The sequence below is a fragment of the Manis pentadactyla genome, chromosome 10, assembly GCF_030020395.1.
Source record: "Manis pentadactyla isolate mManPen7 chromosome 10, mManPen7.hap1, whole genome shotgun sequence".
NCBI lineage: Eukaryota > Metazoa > Chordata > Mammalia > Pholidota > Manidae > Manis > Manis pentadactyla.
The window spans coordinates 44246207-44268221 of NC_080028.1; the positions used below are offsets into that span (position 1 = coordinate 44246207).

A 22015-nucleotide genomic window follows, 5' to 3' on the forward strand; every position below is an offset into this window, starting at 1 on the left:
AAACAGCAGCAGAATCACAGAACTCAAGAATGGACTAACAGGTACCAAAGGGAAAGGGACTGGGGAGGATGGGTGGGTAGGGAGGGATAAGGGGTGGAGAAGTAGGGGGGTATTAAGATTAACATGCATGGGGGGGTAGGAGAAAAGGGAGGGCTGTACAACACAGAGAAGGCAAGTAGTGATTCTACAACATTTTGCTATGCTGATGGACAGTGACTGTAAAGGGGTTTATAGGGGAGACCTGGTATAGGGGAGAGCCTAGTAAACATAATATTCGTCATGTAAGTGTATATTAGTGATAGCAAAAAAAAAAAAAAAAAAAAAAAAAAAGGGCAGGTCCTGTGTGGTAACCTCCAACGAGTTCTACACAAGGGTATAAAGGGCATATAAAAGTGTAGGCAAAGGGTCTGTTTGTGTTTATACAGATAATCAAAGCCTAATTGGGCTACCCCGAAAATGAACTAAGATACGATATGAAAAAGAACTTCCATCATCTGCACTCTCTGGAAGTCTCATGCCAGAAGATGATCATCAAAAAACCCCAACAAAGATCCACGCACTGCTACAGCTGTAGATGCACTCATCCCACCAGTTCCTGGAGTTGCCATGGGAATGAGGAAGGAGATATCTAAGCTGGCCTGTGCATACAGTAAAACAACAAAATTGGACTGGATCTATACTGTTGGAACTCAACCAAGAATTTGGAGAAGTGCAAATTGTAGCGCTCCAAAGTCTTACAACTACAAACTATTTACTGTTAAAAGAACATATGGCATGTGAACAGTCCCCAGGAATGGGTTGTTTTAATTTGTCTGATTTCTCTCAGACTGTTCAAGTTCAGTTGGACAATATCCACCATATCATAGATAAATTTTCACAAATGCCTAAGGTGCCTAACTGGTTTTCTTGGTTTCACTGCAGATGGCTGGTAATTACAGATATGCTTTGGTTATGTAACTATACTCCTATTATGTTAATGTGTGCGTGCAATCTAAGTAGTAGCTTAAAACCTATACATGCTGAAGTTACTCTACAAGAAGATATGTCAAAGAAATAATCAATCTCCCCATGTTTTCTTCCGCCTGCTACTTCTATAGCTTTTCTTCTTCCTTCCTAATTACAACCCTTAAATAGAATTCGTGCCTCATATCAAATTTACCGAGTATCATAATTCTTCCAAGTGGTAAAGATACCTCAAGACAAATGCTGGGCATAGAAGCCACAGGGCATAAATATGCAAAGAAGTAAAAAGCTAACTTTTTCAAACAATAAGGCTTCTCTCTCACTTACCAACTTCACATTTCCCTGTATGGCCCCGGAAGATGACTGGTTAGCCAGAGACGGGTAAGATTCCTCAAGGGAGGAACAACCTAAGACAGGCACAGTCGCAGGGGGGCCATCAGGTAAGAAATTGGGGATCAACAGAGGTGAGGCTTAGAACCTCACCCCCCCGTTCTGAGAGAAATCTTCTGCATACGTGGATGTTTTATTGCCCTGGTCTAGCTTGGATTAACACATAGTCTACAGGCACACACCTGATCATCTACATGTGCTCTCTTACAACACTAAACTATGTTTTCTACCTTTATCTTGTATCTACCTACCACTTCAGCATTTTATTAAAAATAATAATAATAAAGAGAGAAATGTGGTATCCACATATAAATCAAGTATAAAAACCAAATGAGTATTCATATTTGAACTGACTGTTTATAGTTCATAATGCATGAGCAAAACCGAAAGTTTCTGTGATGACTGCCCTTGTACTGTTCACTATGTAACTTATTCATTATGTAAGAATTTGTTCTACATGTAAAAACTTGTTTGTTATGCCTCAGAAGATTGGAGACTGACAAAAATTAGGCTTGGGGTGGATTAATGATTGTGCATTGAGCACTGACTCCCCTATACAGAATTTTATTGTCGTTAACAACCATTTGATCAATAAATATGAGAGATGCCCTCACAAAAAAAAAAAAAAAAAAAAAAAAAAAAGAAGGACAGACTTCCAATGGTAAAATAAATTAGTAACCGGGATGTAATGTATAGCATAAGGAATATAGTCAAGATATTGTAACAGCCTGGTAGGGTGATAGCTGGAACCTAGAATTATGTATATAAATGTTCTACCACTGTGTTGTACACTTGAAACTCATGTAATGTAATACTGTGTGTCAACTACCCTTCAATAAAAAATAGTTATTAAAAAAAAAAAAAAAAGACTATAGTGCTTACTTAAGTCTGTGATTCTAAGAGTAATAGAAAATAAATTTTGACGGTTAAGCAGACTGTAATTTCAGTATTGTAGTGTCGACTTGAATTGTTGAAGACCCATGGAGATGAACTATTATTGGATGAAATATTTATATGTATATGTTTTTAATGTTTAAAGAATTCTTAGTTTCCTAATTCTTTGAAAGAAATGCCATCTTTTTTATTGAGTCCTTGAAGGCTTGCTTGACTTGCTTGTTCTGCAGAGTATAAATGAAAGGGTTCATCAGAGGATGACTGACGTGTTGAGCAATGACACCACCTTATTCATGGCCACGCCTTCCTTTGCTGGTTTGATGTAGATGAAGATGCAACTTCCATAGGTGATGGAAACTACAATCATGTGGGAAGAACAGGTGGAGCAAGCTTTTTTTCTTTGCTGAGCTGAAGGGAGTCTTAAAATAATCTTGATGATGTATGTGTAAGACACAATTACACAGACTAATGTAAAAATGAGGGTCAGCACAGCCATAAGTAGGGGAAGCTCCTCTATAAATTGAGTGTCTGAGCATATAATCTTCAGAAGAGGAGATGCATCACAGGCAAAATGGTCAATGAGATGGGAGTTACAGAAATCCAGCTGAACTCCTAGGCTAAGCGGAGGGAGTATGACAATTAACCCAATCAGCCAACCAAAAGGACAAGAATGGTGCAAACCCTGTCACTCATGATGGTGGTGTAGTGCAGGGGCTTGCAGATGGCCACGTAGCAGTCATAGGACATGGCAGTTAGAAGAAAAAATTCTGCTGCCCCAATGAGGATGACAAAAAATAATTGGACAGCACTAGCGTTAAAGGTAATCCTTCTGTCTCCAGTTGTCAGGCTATACAGGAATCGAGGAACACAGACAATTGTAAATATTATTTCTAAGACCGAGAAATTCCGAAGGAAAAAGTACATGGGTGTTTTAAGGTAGAGTCCTGCAGAGTGAGGAGCACAATGATGAGATTTCCAGCTACAGTGAAAATGTAGGTGAGAAACAGAAATATTGAAAGAAAAACCTGTAGTAGTGGGTCATCTGTTAATCCAAGTAGGATGAATGTTATTGAAGAATGATTTTTCATCACCATCTTCAGATATGTAATGAGTCTCTATTAATAAATCATAAACTCTGAATCTGAGGAATAGAATGTAAAAATAATATTCAATAAGCTGCATAGAGGAAAGGAGCCAAGCAAGTCAGGAGAAGCACATTTTTTGTCTTTACTGCATCATCCATAATCTGATGTAGGAGTGACTGCGTTGTGTTGCATTTCCCTGGGCTCTGCTTTACCTTGGTCTTCACAGTTTGTTTCATACAAAATATGCATCTGATGTTTCATTTTCACTAGTTACAGGGAAAATTTTGAAATATGTAGAAAATGCCACAAGCATATCACCGTCCCCTAAGATTAGGGCAGCTGTCATGGTATCTTGACTCCTCAGTGTAGAGTAGGAGATCCATAAATGTTAATAAGTAGGAAAATATGTGTATAAAATTTTTATTTCCTCATTTGTCAGAACAGCATATCAGCAAATCATTCTCACACCCTGCAGCAATATAATACCACCAAGACTTAGTTGTATTATATTCCATGTTTTGCAACACTTGTTCTCTGCAAATAACTCCTTAATCTCCTCAGTATCCTAAAGGAGCCTTTACTGTTTGGGTGGCCTGGGAGCAGTACCACAGAGTTACTGTGAATTTCCTGTGTCCCATACATCTCCAGGATTTCTTCTTTGGTATCCTTTTATGTTAATATGCTGAATTATTCAGGTATGTGTCCCTCCCACATATCAGTTTGAATAACATCTATTTTGCTTCCTTTCCTGAATTTCTGTTTCAATTTCATTGTGTTTTCTAAAATCCCACAGCGCAAGCCTTCCCAGATTCTGACAAATGGGATGTTCTGATGGTGTTCCTCAGGAGAACCATATACTCTCCTTAGGCTTCCCTGATCCTTAGGTCCTATAATATAGGTAAAGATACTTCATCTCCCAAGTGCCTTCCAAAGCTACTTGCTAGCTCTATTAATAAAAATTATGTATCCTCCAAGATGGACTGACAAAGGTGAATACCACTTGGGAAAAGTGTCTCCTTTGCCGTGATTCCTTTCTGTGGGGACTCACTTTGTGCATGGGGATGTCCCTAACCATCGCTGCCTCTGTCCCTGCTTCAGGACACCTCTTTGCTCCTCAGTGCTCTGGCTCAAGGATAGACCAGACTGGGCTCAACAGTTATTATCAGGCATTAATACTTAACAAGGATTAAATATGACATGGAACAGAGATAAAAAGGGCTCTTTGGTGTGGATATTCTTAAAAGCTGAAAAATCACAGTCTATCCTTGTGAGTTTCCCTATAGGACCGCCTCCCCATGTGGCTCCTTTTGAGGATCATGTCAAAGAAGCCATTTTACTGCCTTCCAGGAAACCACTGAGTATTTTTTCATTTCTTGTCTTTTCTTCCTATTCACTTACCTTCCTGGCGATTGGGAAAATGTTGTACTTCTAAGAAGTGTCAGAGCTGGCATTTGTTCCAGGTCAAGGTCAACCTAAAGTGTAAGTGTTTCCAGGAAAGCTATAATTTTAGGATTTGGGGCAGTTGCTCATCCTTAATCAATTCTTATAATCACTATTAGTGAAAATGTTAGCTTTTCAAATGTTTCCTAATCACAAACAGTATCTCTGGGGCATCTGGGTTTATTCAGTAAACAGCTAGGCTGACATCTCCCCAAAGACATGAATTATTTTGTAATATGAATATTTTTATATGATGCTTTGAGATATTCCCTACAAAATGCCTTATGTACTGTTTCCCTCTGGACTTGGAAGGCATAAATTCTTTTCTATTGAAGAGAGCTGTCACAGTGTGAGAGGGTTAATGAGCACTTTCATAAGAAAAGGCTGCTGACCTGGGCTTATGGGATTATGAGTTTGCCTGAGCATTACAAACTAAATAATGCATGATCATGCATAAATTACTTTCCTACACTAAGACTTGAGGGTTTTTGGAGAGCAGCCACATGTCTTTCCAGTTAGTGCCTTTGATGTTCTTCACTTTAGCTCCCTCTTCCTACATAACTCAACACCTTCGTGATGGCCCATACCCTGACCCCAGACATTATCACTGGATGGTACACCATTGCATATCACAAAAATACATAATCTTGTATCCTCAATTCAGAAGAAATGGCTGTACTGAGATTTGCAAATAAGTTCACATCATTGCTTGAATGATAACTTGGAGAAAAAAATTTTTAGTACAAAGAAAGTGTATTTCATACTAGAGCTTTAGGTCACAAATATTTCAATTTCTGATATTAAGGATAATTTTAAATTTTGGAGAGTTGCTATTTAGTATTTTTCCCTTTAAGGAAAATAACTACTTGATTCTTCATTATGAGTACATATTTACTCTCTACATGTAGAACAAATAGAAAATTATAAGAAAGGAAAATCTCCTATAATCAAATCACAGTACTCCATCATTATTACTACCTTATACTAATTTACAGCCTGTTTGAAAATATGTCAATATGTCATGCAGTTATTTGCATTTTTTAAGTAATGTTATAAATAACATTTGATATTTTCCTCACTTATTTCATTATTTTTAAAGCATGTATTTTATATTTTCCTCATGTTATTAAATATTCCTAAAAAACAGTACTACTTGCTCATCATATCCCAACTTGTAAGGAAGAAAATGATACATTTTGTAGTTCTTATAGTGATCATTGTGGTTGCTTCCATTTGTTACATAATAATATCTTAGTGGGCATTTTTGTATGTAAAATTTTTGTCTTCATCATATTAATTTCTCATTTAAGAACTAGTCAAAAATAAATGTTGAATAAGGAGCTTCCCATACGTATTGTCAAAGCAGTCCCTGAAAAAATGTGCCCTAGTGGATACTCCTATCATTGGTAAGTAAGAACTTCTGTCACCCAAAACATTGGAGTTTTAAGCATTATTATTGTGGATAGTATTTTAAATATATTTTAATGGGAAGATAATCCTGATAGTTTTTTCATTCATATTTTTTTATAAGAGGTGTATATCACTGTATTCTAAATGGTCACTTCACTACCAAATCATCAACAGTCTCTATGTTTCCCTGATATACAATGTTTTAAATTAATAACAGATATGTAGTTATTCAGTGTTTATGTTACTGATTTGACTGAACACACCAGTAAAAAGAATAATAATATCAGAGACTCAAAAAATAGAATGCATTCTAACCTAATGAACATGGCAGTACTAGTATGGACTCCTTTAGGAAGGAGGCAGTCCAATGGATGGGCTGGATATGTTCAAGGATAAGTTAACTGTTTAGCAGCATGTTTTAAATGAGTAGCTCGCTGTCTAAAGTTATTTCTAACCCTCGTATTCTAAGAGTCTATAAAAAGGAAGACATATTTTTTTATATATATTTTTGTCCCCTTTCATTATACCATTATAACATGACAGGGACTACACTCTCCAACCTTGTACATAGCCGATCTTATCCTTAATTCTGATCCATTCCAAGAGCACTGCTCAAGAGTCATGTTCAGACTCATTGTCATGTTACATAGAACAAAGTGACAATTCAGATATTATTTTCAAATCCTGTGTGAACATGAAGAAACTTCTTACACTCAGATTTTCTAGCAGAAAAATCTAACCTCATTGCTCTTACCCTGAGATGGGACTGCATTTACACCATTTCCATGGTTCCAATTCCCAAACGTTTAGGCACATAAATGACAAAAGGTTCATTCATACTTACTTTGTGGTGGTTCTCCATCACTTTTTGAAATTTAACCCAAAGTTCCGTATTGGGTCTGAAAAACATTGGTTACTACTGGCTATAACTTTGGGTTAAGTTTGTCATACTTCCAAGCCCCCCATAGTCTTCCAGGCAGAGTGCCTGCAAATGCAGGGGGATGTGCAATGGCACCGAGAGGGGCACCCTTCGCTCTTCTCATCACCACGTCTACATGGAGGCTGATGAGAGCTCCTTTCTCACATTAAGCTATTAAATGATATTTCCCTGAATTCTGTGACTGGAAGACTGGTCAAGGGCAAATAACTACTAGCAACTCCCCATGGCTGTTGGAGTGAGGATGGTCTGACCTCAGTGTGCAAAGAAAGGGGTTGCTCTATAAATATTCATTAGTAGAAATGGCATGTGCTTGATTGGTTTCCTCTGCTTAAGTGCACAGGGAACAATTAAGTGAACAAACAAAAATGTCCTTGGTGATCCTTCAAACCACTAATGACTCTTCAGTGAAATTAAATTTGGCAAAAAGAAGAGAAAAGAAAAAATAACTGGCACTTGTGGGGCAGTGTCCCCAGAGTTAGAAAATACAAGCATAATAACATCTGTTGCAGCAAAAAAAGAAAAAAGAAAATCAGACGATAAAATGGCAATTTGATTCTTGTCACGTTGTCTTTACATTGTCTGTATGCTTGGGGTCATTGGATGATTTCTGCGATAGGACACACTCAAGTGATCTACTGAACTCACTCCTCCCCAGTTATCTCATTATTATTTTTTAAGATGTTCTAATTCAATGATTAGGAGAATTAAAGTTTGCTTATTTTGTTCTACTGATCATATAGTTCATCCATGGGTCCTATTAAGATAGGACTATTTAGTATTCATTAACCCTTGCTGTAGCTCAAGTACTGAGTTTTCATTTTCAAAACATGCAGGGACCTTGCTAAATCTAAAGTTGTCATTAGCTTGTGAAGAATGCAGGACCTGGGTGCACTGTGCTCAGTATCCATCACTTTATCATAAGTCCAGGTCTCAGCCCCTCACTTCACTGTGCTCAGCAGTGTCAGCTTTCCTAAAGTCCTGTAGCTGAGAACTGAGAAGTCTGAGCTGCAGCCAGACACTCAATATGTGCATGTAACTTCCTGTGCTGGCTCACAGCCAGTCTCCCTATCCAAAATAAATATTAAAAATTCTATACACCCTCCCATCATCACAGCCATCACACCCACTGTGGAAAAGCCTTCAGATCTTTTATAAATGTGGGTCAGTTATTGAGAGCATGGCAGGCCCTGGACAACAGCTACACTGAGTTTCTACCATGGCAAAATAGAGCCTGAGGAGGGCAGGACAGACCAAGGGAAGCAGGGATATGGAGACTGACAGGCTTGGAGAAACAGAGGCAGGGGCACATTCACGTGGGTCTGTGTCTGTACTTTCTGTGTAATCCTTTCGTCTATTTTTCATACTACTGCCAATTTTGTTGTTTATCAGGAGTGTTTTTTTATAGACTTGGTCCTCTGCATTTCCTTACAAATTTAAGAATCATGCTGAAACACAAAAATAGTTTGCTGGGATTTTGATGGACTTTGTTAAATCAATGGCTCAGCTGGCCAAATCAATTGCCAATTCGGTCAGTGTAACAATTTACATATTTAGAGAATTGAGTCTTCTAATCTATTAACGTGGTGTCCACATACATTTATTTAGTTATTCTTTAACTTCTTTCAATATTTATAGGTTTTCCTTTTGGGTGCAAATGTATCTGTGTGTTTAGAATTATTGCAGTTTACTCAATTATAAGTATTCATTGTTTTGGGGTGTTGTTATAAAGGTATCCATTTCAAATACTTATCTTCTAATTTTTCACCCCTAGGACTTAGAAGAAAAATTGACCATTGTATATTGACTTTGTATCCATGAACGTTAAGTTGCCTTATAAATTTATTTTTTATTTTTTATTAAGGTACTACTGATATACACTCTTATGAAGGTTTCTCATGAAAAAACAATGTGATTACTACATTTATACATATTATCAAGTCCCCACACATACCCTAATGCAGTCACTGTCCATCAGTGCAGTAAGATGCCACAGAGTCACTTCTTGTCTTCTCTGTGCTGCACTGTTTTCCCCATGATCCTCCATACCATGTGTACTAAACATAATACCCCTCAGTCCCCTTCTCCCTCCCTCTCCATCTGTCGTCCCCCATTCGTCCCCTTTGGTAACCACTAGTTCCTTCTTGGAGTCTGTGAGTCTGCTGCTATTTTGTTCCTTCAGTTTTACTTCGTTGTTGTACTCCACAAATGAGGTAAATCATTTGGCACTTGTCTTTCTCTGCTTGGCTTATTTCACTGAGCATAATGTACTCCAGCTCCATCCATGTTGTTGCAAATGGTAGGATTTGTTTCTTGCTTAAGTCTTATGGGTGAATAGTATTCCATTATGTATATGTACCACCTCTTCTTTATCCATTCATCTACTGATGGACACTTAGCTTGCTTTCATATCTTGGCTATTGTAAAGAAGTGCTGCGATAAACATAGGGCTGCATATGTCTTTTTGAATCTGAGAGGTTGTATTCTTTGGATAAATTCCAAGGTGTGGGATTCCTGGGTCAAATGGTATTTCTATTTTTAGTTTTTTGAGGAAGCTCCATGATAGCTTTAGTTAGCATCTCTATCATATCACATAATTATCACTTTTTTGTGGTGAGAAATTTTGGGATTAGTCTCTTAGCAGTTTCTAAGTATACAATGCAATATTGTTGATTATAACCACTATGCTGTTCATGAGAGCTCCAGCACTTATTCATATTTTAATTGCAAGTTTATACCCTTTAACAACATCTCCCTATTCCCCCCCGCCCCGCACTATCTTCTGGTAACCAACATTCCACTCTCAGTTTCTATGAGAACTGATTCTCATAGAAACATTTTTAGATTGCACACATCAGTTATATCAGACAGTATTGGTCTTTCTCTGTCTGACTTATCTCACTTAGCATAGTGCCCTCAAGGTTTATGCATGTTGTCACAAATGGCAGACTTTCCTTCTTTCCTGAAGCGGAATAACATTCCATTGAATGTATGTAACACATCTTCTTTTTTCATTCATCTGTTGCTAGACAATTAGGTTGTTTCCTATTTTAGCTACTGTGCATAATGCTGCAATAAACATGGGAGTGCATGTATCTTTCCAGCATCCTATTTTCCCTTAGTATGTATAATCAAAAGTGGATTGATGGTTCATGAGGAAGTTCTGTTTTTAATATTTTGAGCACCATCCATACCGTTTTCTATAATGGCTGACCAATTTATATTCCCACAAGAAAAGGGTTTGCTTTTCTTGGCATCCTTACCAACATTTGTTTTTTTTTTTCGATGACAACTTTTTTAACAGGTGGGAGGTGATAGTTCATTGTTGTTTTGATTTGCATTTCCCTTTCCCTGATTTATGATGTTGATCATCTTTTCAAATACCTGTTAGCCATGTGAATGTCTTTTTTTAAAAATGTCTTTGTAGTTCATCTGCCCATTTTTTAATTGGATTTTTTTTCATTTTTTGTTATTGTTATTGAGTTGTATGTGTTTCTTATGTATTTTGGAATTTTTGAGGATCATCCATACTGCTTATCTGGTTTATCTGGTATGGTTTGCAGAAATGTTCTCCTGTCCAGTAAGTTGTCTTTTCAGTTTGTTGATGGTTTCCTTTTGTGCAAAATTTTCTTAGTTTGATGTCAGATGAGTGAGTTTCATTTTTATTTTGCCTTTTTTATTTTTGCTTTTGTCACTGGGTTTTGTGTCATATCAAAAATATTATTCCCAAAACTAATGTAAAGGAAGTTCTTCCTTATATTTTATTCTAGGAGTTTTACAGTTGCAAGTTTTTTATTGAAGTCTTTAATCCATTTCCAGTTAATTTTCATGAGCTGTGTAAGACATGGTCCGATTCCGTTTTTCTGTATGTGGTCATTCAGTTTTCCCAACACTATTATTGTAAAGATTCCTTTCCCCATTGAGTGTTCTTGACTTCCTTGTCAAATAATGTATGTGGAAGTTTATTTTTGGTTGTGTATTCGGTTCTCCTGTTCTATGTGTCTGTTTTGATGGCAGGACCATAGTGTTTTAACTGTAGCTTTGTAGTATAGTTGGAAATCAGTAAGTGTGATATCTCCAGCTTTGCTGTCTTTTCTGTAGATTGCTTTGACTGGTTCACAGAAAACCGTTACAGCTTAATATTGAAATATTTATTTTTATTAAATAGTAATATATACTAAACAAATATTATTTGTCATTAAATATTAAGTGTTTAATAGTAAATATTCTATTAAGTATTAATACAATGATAAATATTAGGCAAAAATAATTTCAAAAATCAATAGCATGATTAATTTAAAAAACATAAAGTTTACAGTATGTGAAAAATGTGAGGTGTGATCAGGAAAATGTAAATTTCTTTGTGAAATGTAACATGAAATTCTATGTAAAGAAAATAGCATGAACACAATTAAAGACCAACAAAAAAGTGGTAAAATATTTGCAACACACATAACAATTAAATTGTTAATACATAAGAAGAAAAAAATTAATGCTCAGTTCTAGGAAATATTGTTAGAAGTAAAATATCTTTGTACAAAAACATATTCTGCATCATAACTGAAGGTTGATTGAGAAAGAAACAAATTTATAATAAAAATTATAGAATAATAAAATAAGCTTCAGATAGTCACTTTTTTATAGTAGTGAAAGTTTTTAAAGAAATCACAAAGTTTCAACTGTTAGGATTGATTTCAAATTATATATCACATAAATATTAACATAAATTTACATACTCCCCAAATGACTATACAAATTTATAGCTATTGAGATCAAAAGAACTTTTAGTATTCAATTATCAAAATGACTTGAAAAACAGCCCATAAGAGATGTCTCATATTTGTGAATAGCCCCATTAATATGAATATGTTTACATAGGAAATTTATGGAAGGGCATAAAGGAGACATTAAGGGTGGTTTTTACTTTTGGTTTAATTATTCTATTTCTGCTATGTTAATTTATTAATAATATTAAGTACTTAAGGTAAAAATATGTTATTCAAGTTGAAAAAGGGGTAATTATATTCTGCAACAGCTATTAGCAGCTACAGATGTTATTGAACAAAAGGAAGAAAAGGCAGGCTTGCTCTTTTTCATTTGATTTTTATTTTGTGTAAAGTCCTGTGTTAAGCATTGCTGTGTTATCTTTAATTCGCTGAAGACACCATCCCCACTGCTGCCTATTTCAGGATCTTTGCCAAAAGGTTACACAAAACATTGATAAATAACATTGATCCTAATTCACCTGGGACTTCTGTCCACATACAAGCCCATGCAAACCGTTACTCATCCTTCTAACCCTGGGGATGCTCAGGGATAAACACCCAGCTTAAATCAATGTCTGTGGTCTTTGAAAGACTTAGAAAATTATCTTCTTTAAGAAACAGTTTGATACGTTTTACAAAAGTAGAGAGATAGGAATAGTTAAGTGAATTGTGGTAAAAAGGAACAAGAGTTTATAATTTTGAATTCATTGGAGACTTTGATAGGGCTGGATTTGTATATCAACAAATAGTAGGTGACCTAAAATAGATGAAATGAAGGGCTTCTAGAAGCAACCTTGAATTGGACATCATCTGATGACATAATTTGCATTCCTGCACTCTCTAAAATGTTGTTTTCTAAAAGACAAAAGAAGTAAACGTATAGTATCAAACAATAGTGTCAAATTATTTTCAAGATATTTAGGAGTGAGGACAAGGCTTAAAGTTTCCAGGCTTGTGTAAGGCACAGTTGTGCTAAGACTAAAGGAAAGAGACGTAGGTGGCCTCTATATGTTTCCTTTTCTATATTGTAAGTCTATTAGTCTATTAAATTATTTTAATTTCTTAATCTATTGTAACTATTCGTTTAATTTATTGTTAACTGTGTGATGCTCACATTCTTGGGAATGCCTGGCTCATCCTAAACCAACAAACCAGGGTCATCCCTGCATCTCTTTACCAAAACCTGTAAACTCTTGGAGATTTACTATGGGAAATGGACAGATGGTGAGTACAGAGTATCTCCCACTTCTGAAGAAAAGGACTACTTTAAAGCAATTAAGTGAAACCCTCACATAGCCAATTAATTAGAATTTATATAACAAATGATGTAGGTTTTTTCAATTTATTTATGTCCCTAACCAAGCATTGGTGAACAAAATCATTTAGCACACATAAATGTAGTTAGTTGGTGTTAGCTGAGGAATAATGACTAAGCAGTTGATGGTCTAAATCCAGAATTTAAAACTTTTCATCTCTGTTGTTACTATATTTCGGAAGGGTCTACTGAGGAAGCAGGAATTGAATCCATAAAAGGAAAGCTATTTCTCTGCCAAAAAAAAAAAATCTATTTTTGCCTTCATGCAGGTATTATATAATTACTGAGTATATAGTCAGGTTATGGTGTGACTTAGGAGCCACTCAGAACATTACTTCCACCAAAATAAAACCCAATGAGAATCTCCTAGATTACAGTAGCGATACAGCAAAAGTAAGAGTTGTAAGAGAAGTTTTAAAATTGAGTCCACACAATAAATAATATAACTTGATCCAGGTCTGAGGAAAATATTACCTTTAATTAACTCTGTATTTCAGTATCCTATAGATCTGCGGTTACTACATTAAACAAGACAAAAACTAATGTATCCAACACATTTTTATATCCTTTATGAAGCACAATGTGTGGCAAAAACCCATGAAAAGTTCTTACTGTGGATTGGCAGATTTGGAAGAACTTCTCTGAAAAGTTCAAGTAGAAAAAAGGAACGAGTCACAAAGAACCAGGAATAGGTCAGAATCAGCAAATGGATGGAGCTTGGGAGAGGGAAAAACCACAAATGATTAGATGAAACTTTCTCCAAACAGGTTGCGCATGTAAAATGAGTTGTGCAGTGGAACAAGGTCTTCAACTGTGTTGGTAGATGTATCTAGAAACATCTTGTGTCACAAACACATTTCACGTTTTTTTAATTTATTCAGGAAAAAATGGTTATCAGCAGATAGCGACAGTAAAATTTTGTTTAGTGATGAGGGAAATATTCTTAAGGGGTGTAAGTGTGCTATGAACCAAACTATTCCAAAGTGCAAATTAAACAGATAGTGCACATTTAAAAAACTATCATGGAAAATTATGTTTTCCTTGGACTTTATTATTCAAAAGATCCATAAAAAGTATTTTTTCAAACACAGGTCATGACTACTTAGTACACTATAAAATCTATTAGGTGATTTGTGTGTTTATTTTTAATGAGGTGCATTAGAAAATAAAACTTCAGAGAACATTAGAAAATAAAACCTAAGTGTTATTAATATTTTACTCACATTTTTGTTTCAGGTATATGTATGTGAATATGTATTAGTGTGGGTGTGAGAATGTACAGTGGGCTGCTAAATGAAATGTCTCTCTTACCATATGTTGAAGTAAAAACATTTGAAAGCCAGAATTCTAACCAATCTGATGATATGCTATTAACAGAGCTGAGAGTTTAAATTATTTTTAAAATTCATTAAGTAAAACAAAATACATGTAAAATACATTGCTTGGCTTTTCTGAATAAAATCCATTGTAACACATTTTTCCCACCATCTTCTCAGATCTTAATCCCTCACTGTTACATGCAGATTGGGCAAAGGTCAGCACCCAGATATGAGAAACCACACATCTCTCACCAGTATCATCCTCCTGGGATTGACAGATGACCTTAAGCTACAGATTCTGATTTTTATATTTCTACTGATCACCTACATGTTGAATATAACTGGAAACCTGAGCATCATCTTCCTCACATTAGTGGATTCTCACCTTAAAACTGCGATGTACTTTTTTCTCCAAAATTTCTCCTTCTTAGAAATCTTATTTACTTCTGCATGCATTCCTAGATTCTTGTACAGCTTATCAACAGGTGACAGGACTCTTACTTATAATGCTTGTATATGCCAACTATTTTTATAGACGTTTTTGCAGTAACAGAATTTTTTCTCCTAGCAACCATGTCCTTTGATCAATATGTAGCCATCTGCAAACCCCTGCATTACATGACTATTATGAACTACAGGGTCTGCAAAAGGCTCATCTTCTGCTGTTGGATGACTTCTTTGTTGATCGTATTGCCACCACTCAGCTTGGGACTGGACCTGGAATTCTGTGCCTCTAATGCCATTGACCACTTTGCATGTGATGCTAACCCTATGCTAAAGATCTCATGCTCAGATACATGGCTCTTAGAGCAGATGGTTATTGTCTGTGCTGTGATGACTTTCCTCATGACTCTGGTGTGTGTGGTTCTGTCCTACATGTACATCATAAGAACATCTCTGAAACTCCCCTCTGCCCAGCAGAGGACAAGAGCCTTTTCCAGCTGCTTTTCCCACATTATCATGGTTTCCATCACCTATGGCAGCTGCATCTTTGTTTATATCAAACCTTCAGCAAAAGCTGAAATGGCCATTAATAAGGGTGTCAATACTCACTACTTCTATTTCCCCCATGCTGAACCCATTTATTTATGCTCTGAGGAAGAAACAAGTGAAACAAGCCTTTCATGACTTAGTCAAATGATTTATATTGTTCTCAAGGAATTAGGGGAACATTGTTGTACGGATCCCTAAGCATATTTCCTTCAGAGTCTGTCTAATTTTGTTCTTTTCTACTCTAGATTTGGCCTTCCATTCAGTATTGATGCTGGTCAAGTCACCCCTTTCATCACCTTTAAAGAAACCTCTTTGAGATAATAATCTTAGTGAATAAAGGTGTGAATAGGTGTTTCAGTAAGTCTTAGCATGACTTCACTCTTAACATTTCCTTACCAATGCTGAAAGGATTGGGAAATTTGTCATAAAATATTAGTTCCACGGGGCACATCATTCCTCCAAATAAAACAAAAAACAAAATAGAAAACAAAACAAAAGAACTTATTGAAATAAGAAGAGACATAATATTTAAAAAAATCAATACTTTCTATGTGCAACAATGAAATATTTTATAAACCCAAGATATATTTTAATACAAAGAATAAGTATCAAATTTAGAATTTGAAAGAAGCATTTACTACTGAAGAATCTTTAAAACCAAAAGATTCACATATTTTATTGACTGGATCCAATCCAATATGTAAGTTATTTAAAAACGATGTAAGGGAGATGAATTCATTAATATGAAGAAAGAAATGCATTGGTATTTCCTGTTAAAGATGAATCATTCCCTGAAGTTACTTAAAAGAAATTGATATTGATGTACCAGTTAAAATATGAAATCTTGAATGTAGAGAATTTAAGCAAACAGATGGCAATGAGTCCGAGGAAACCAATATGGGGATAAAAGAGTGATAAATTCTTAACTAGTAAGCCAAGTATTCTGGAAATGAAGAAAAGAGAAATAGAACATAATGAAAATACCAAAATCACTGTGAAGATATGCTCTTTTAATTTGAAAAAAAAGTGTCCAAATTATGCATCCATGAGGTAAATGGAAGTTTTCAGCCAGAGTTTCCAGAATTTCCCACCTGGCCTTAGGCCATTTTCACACCAGCATGTGTGTACAACAGCAGAGCCTCTGGTCAATCTGGGTCAAGGGGTGGAGAGACAATGGCCGTTCACCCCTCCCCTCCATTCCTGATAACTAGTTGGTGTGGAGACACCAGTCTCCAATGACCCATCCATGGAGATCCCGATAGAATGGGCCATCTGTGGGATAGAGCGTGAGCCACAGCCAGAAAGGACAGATGGAGTGAGTGCTGGCTAGCAAACTCAAGCAAGCTGTTGGCAATAAAACCTCTTTCCCAAACCTGCCATTCCCCATGTCCTCTTTTGGTTTCACCCGATTCATAGTAAATTGCCCAGGAGAGCGGGAACCCCTTACCCCCAGAACTACAGCACCTAACAATGATTCCCTAAAGAAAGATGAGCATTTCATTACTCATTATATTCTCTACCAACTTTAGCTTACGTAGTACAACATATTAAAACTTTTTGATACTTCTTCTCTTACCTCAAACCACTTCTCATATCACGGCACAGGTAGGCAGGAATTTTTCCCTCATTTTTCAGCTTCCAAACTCCCAGGGTTCTCCAATTTAAATGACATTCCCATGAAGAATTTTTTGCTGATCGAGTCCTATGATTCCACTAACAGGACCACCAGGCCTGGGTTAGTCTGACTCATTCAAGCTAGTGTCACCACTTACCCGCTGCTTTCATTCCTTGCCCTACCACAATTTCATATTTACTTGTCTTTATTCTACTCTCAATGGCAAATGCCCTGGAGAATGTCTGCTTCATATGCCAAATACTAGAATCCTTTATGTCTGGCACCCAAACAAATACTAGTTGAATAATAGATAATTTTCCAATATGACGATTTGAAACTTCTTATGATGCAAAATGAGAAATATGTGAGAACAAAAACCAAAGAAGTTATATTTGACCTTAATTGGTGAACAAAAGATAAAGAAAGGCATGGATAAAAGTAAAAATTCTATTAAAGTATATATTTCTAAATATGTGAAGGAAATAAAATGTAAGCGAAATTTTGTTGAAAATTTATAATATTGATTGGAACTCCAAGGGCATATTTTCCCAGCTGGGGGCAAAATACTGTTGCAACTTAAGTCAGTCAAAAGGAGAAATAAAGTGGGAGGTACCTGTTAATTGCCTACAAGCAATCATCCACTTCTGCTTGCCCGGGCTGCAGAAACAGGGACCCCACCAAACGTGTTCATTCCAGGTAGGCCCTGCTCCCCCTTGTAATCATGTATTGATATGGAGATGTACTACTTCTCTCAACCTCTTGGAAATACCTATAGATATGGAGAAGCATTAAGGTCGGGTGAGAGATTCTGGAAATATTGCAATTTTACTCACAGCTCACCCTCCAGAAATCTCACATCACAATCTGATCTTTTCCCATCTTCCACAATGGCCTATGTGTGAGAAAACTGGAGCATTGTAACCAGGTCAATAACATACAATAGCAATAACTGTAAAGTCTAGAATATCCTCAAGCAGGAGGATTCAGCTAGTTTCAAAGTCCTGTGCAGATTAAGTCCATAGCTCACCCATTCCACAGGCAGGCAGTAGTTAAACAGGTAGGGAGTTCAGAGCAGTCCATGCAGCAGCTGCAGCTGGGGGCGGGTCAAGGCCACAGGGACTGTAGAAGAAAATAACCTTAAGGATGATAATATTCATCTCTTAATGATATCAGCATGAGCAAATCTTGTCCATCAGGTAGAATGCATGCAAGAGAGTGCTCCTGTGATAGGACAGTGGCAGGAATGGGGTCTCGTCCTGGTCTAGTGTACCAGACTTTCAACCCTCTCCCTCTGCGAGTTACAGATGGGTCAGTAGATAGGGCTACGGGAGGTACGTTCACTGGCCGTAAAGATAAAACAAAAACTCCTCTGATGCTCTTACCTCTCAGATGTTTTGGGTACACTATTGTGATTTTTGGGTAACTGTGATGTTACAAAGGGCAACACAGGATGCCAGCTTCCAGGCCATTTCCCCAAGGTGCCAGGAAGGCCAGACATCGCTGATCCATGTGTCAAAATGTCCAAAGCCACATCCACTCAACAGTCTCGGGTTTGACGCAGTTGGGGCTGGCGGCAGGATGTTGTTCTGCTGGCCATGTCCTGGCTTCAATAACTCCACTTTGGTTTGCACATACACTTGTATAGGAGAGAGAGCAATGTGTGTTAGCATATCCACAGGGCTGAAGGCTCCTTTTGCGGACCTCTAATTCAAATACCATAACACTGTCCATAAGCAAACTGACCAGCCCTGTAGACTACTGGTGTCCAACTTCAGGCCAAATTTCAACAGACCATTGTTCCTCTCTATCATGCCTGCCCTGGTAGGGTTACATGGTACATGAAACTTCCACTTTATTCCTAATTCTTACACCCATTCTTGTAACACATGCCCAGTAAAGTGGGTGCCTTGATTGCTCTCAATCACCTGTGGCTTGCCATAGGCTGCAAAGATGCTCTAGGCTCCTTTTGGTCATTTGCTGATCTGCACGCTATGCAGGAAAAGCAACCAAAAGTCCAGTAGCCGTGTCCACAAAAGTCATGGCATACCAATATCCTTCTGATGTGGAAGAGACCCAATACAGTCTATCTGCCACCTGACATGACATATTGGCCCCTTTACTATTGTCCTATGCTGCTGGGGACACAGTGTAAGTCCTTCTTAGAGCACAGAAGGCACTCCTTCTGGGATCTGCTGACTTCTTCAAAGGTCACTGGCAAGCCCCACCAATGGGCTACAGCCCACATTGTCTTCTACCCCACATACAAGAACTGTTGATGTAACCATTGGACTACATCAGAGGCAGACTTTCCTTTTAGCCAATGCACCTGGGCCAGTGTGTCTGCTTCATAATTCCCTTGGGATGCCAAAGGCAAATGGCCAGTCACATGATATACAGTAACTGTCTTAGCCTGACCAGAGGCCCATAGGTATTGCCACAACCGTTGTCCCCAAAGGAGATGGTGACCAAACACCCGGTCGGCAACCACAACGTCAAACCCCAATAGATGGCTCAGCTGTCAGTGCAGACAATTATAGGGGAGGGCCCCTGGGTGATCTGTACTGCCTGCAACTATGACCATTGACTATTCTTCTATCTCTGTCCCCATCTGTATTGTCTCAGTCTTAGGATGGAAAGCCACAGCCCTCCACCTGGGGCTGCCTACAATTGGAGCCATCTGTATACCAAGCATCTTCAGGCATAAGGGCTTTCCCATCCTGATAAGGACTTTTGGCTACCACTGGCTTAAAAGCAAGTTCTTCCTTCTTTCCACTGGTATAAGTTACTGGCCCCAATAAGTGTCAGAGTTCTCTACTCAAGGGGCTAGTAGAATGAGTACTATGCTGCTATAAATCTGTGTCCCATTTGGCCAGTGTAGGCATCGGTGCCATGCCATTCTATGGCGTTTGGGTACAGTATCATACCCACCCCAAAATGGGATAGGTGGTTATTACCTTAGTTGGAGCTATTCCAGTGATGGGCTCTGTAGCCAGCAGGTCATGATTCAGAGCAGCCAGTTGCTTCTCTACCAAGCTGTACCAGGCCTCTGCTCCTTTCTATAGTTGTGACCAGAATCGAATAGGTTGGCGTGTCCACTGAAGCCGCTGCCAAAGACCACATCCATAACTATCTTCAGTTACATGAACATCTTGCTCACAGGGCTTTGATGAGTCCATTACACGCAAGGCATTTATGGCCTTAACTGCCCGCTTGGCAGTAGTAAAAGTACTCCTACCTCATGCACTTTCATACCAACTGGTATAAGGGCTTCAGAATTTGTGCCAAGTGCAGGATAAACACTCTCCAGTAGCCCAAGAGACCCAGAAACTCATGTAATACTGCCATAGTGGTAGGGGTGGGGGAAGCCTGGACCTTGTATATGACTGCTTCAGGAATAACTTTAGTTTTATCCAATCAGGTAACCCCGAAGAATTTTACAGACAAAAGAAGTCCCTGACCCTTGGTGCTGTTCATAGCCCATCCTTTCTCCTGCAGATGTTGCATCAATCTAAGAACTTCTAAATCTGAAAGAGAATCAGACGAAGGCATAATATCATCAATGCAGTGATACGACCACACTGTTTGCATTTTCTTCCATGTGGTCAAGTCCTGGGCTACAAGTCCATGACAGACGGTGGGACTGTGTAAGTATACCTGTGGAAGGACAGTGAATGTCCACTGCCAGCCTTCCCCCATGAAGGCAAATAGTTCCTGACTTTCCTGTGCTATGTCAATAGAGAAGAAAGCATTAGCAAGGTCTGCACCATTATGGTACATGCCCAGCTCATGACTGAGTGTCTGTAGAGTGGTTTCTATAGAGGGGACAGCAGCATGCAAAGGGAGTGTGACTTTATTCAATTCTCTGTAGTCCACGGTCATTTGCCAGGAGCCATCTGGCTTTTTCACTGGCCACACTGAGGAATTAAAAGGACTATGAGTGGGCTTTAAGATTCCCACCTTCTCCAACTCCTGTAAAGTTTCTCCAATTTCCTTGTGCCCCAGGCAATATATATTGCTTACTATTTGTCACCCACCAAGGTATAGGCAGAGCTACAGGCGGGTGCTCAGCATGTCCTCTCAGAACTGCCTTTACAACACATACCTTCAGTCTAAACTCACCTGCAGTGGTCTGTAACCACAGGCCCTGCAGGATATCTACCCCCAAAATACATTCATGGATGGGAGAAATGTATACCGTATACTCCTTTGGGGGTAAATGCCCTATCCCCAATGTAATTTGGGCTTTCTTCACTCTAAATGCCTTATCCCCATTGCTATCTATCAAAGCAGGGGTCCTGGGAAAATGCTCAAGGTTGCCATAAATCAGGGAACACTCAGTTCCCGTGTCCACTAGCACCAGGACACATTGTACATTCACACGGGACCAAGGAATTGCTTATTCTACATGTGACCTCTGGTTCCCACCATGTCCCCCAAGGTGGGAATCTTGACCTTTTTCCTCAGTCTAACTGTAATGTCCAGTTGTCCTCTTGTGGGGGTGATGACCCAAACAATCCTTAGTAGTGTCCCTCAGGAAGTTTTTAGGGGCACAGGCTGGGCATGAGGCCTTGATTCGGGTTTCCATGTCATGGACCTCAGCAGCTGGAACTGCTGCTCTGGCTTTAATTGGTCCCACAGTTCTAACAATATTCTACTGGGCTTCCCATCAAGTTTTTCTTTCACTACCCTTGCTTTTTATCAAACCAACTCACATCTGGGTCCTTGAGGCCTTCACGAGGCCTATTACGCCTCTCCTTTCAGTTGTAGCCTGTATTTTCTTCCAGTCTCTGACCTCCCCATTTCAGCTAAAGTACGAGTAGCCTAACTTTGGGTTTCCCTATGTGGGGGTTGAGAATAGTCACTAGGGACCCAAAGACATGGAGGAGTA

The 22015-nt window shown here is 38.1% G+C and overlaps 1 pseudogene; it reads right to left on the minus strand.

Annotated features, from left to right (window-relative positions):
- Positions 1 to 2405: 2405 nt before the first annotated feature.
- LOC130679057 (olfactory receptor 6C2-like) lies at positions 2406 to 3335 on the minus strand (annotated as a pseudogene).
- Between the last annotated feature and the right edge of the window lie 18680 nt (positions 3336 to 22015).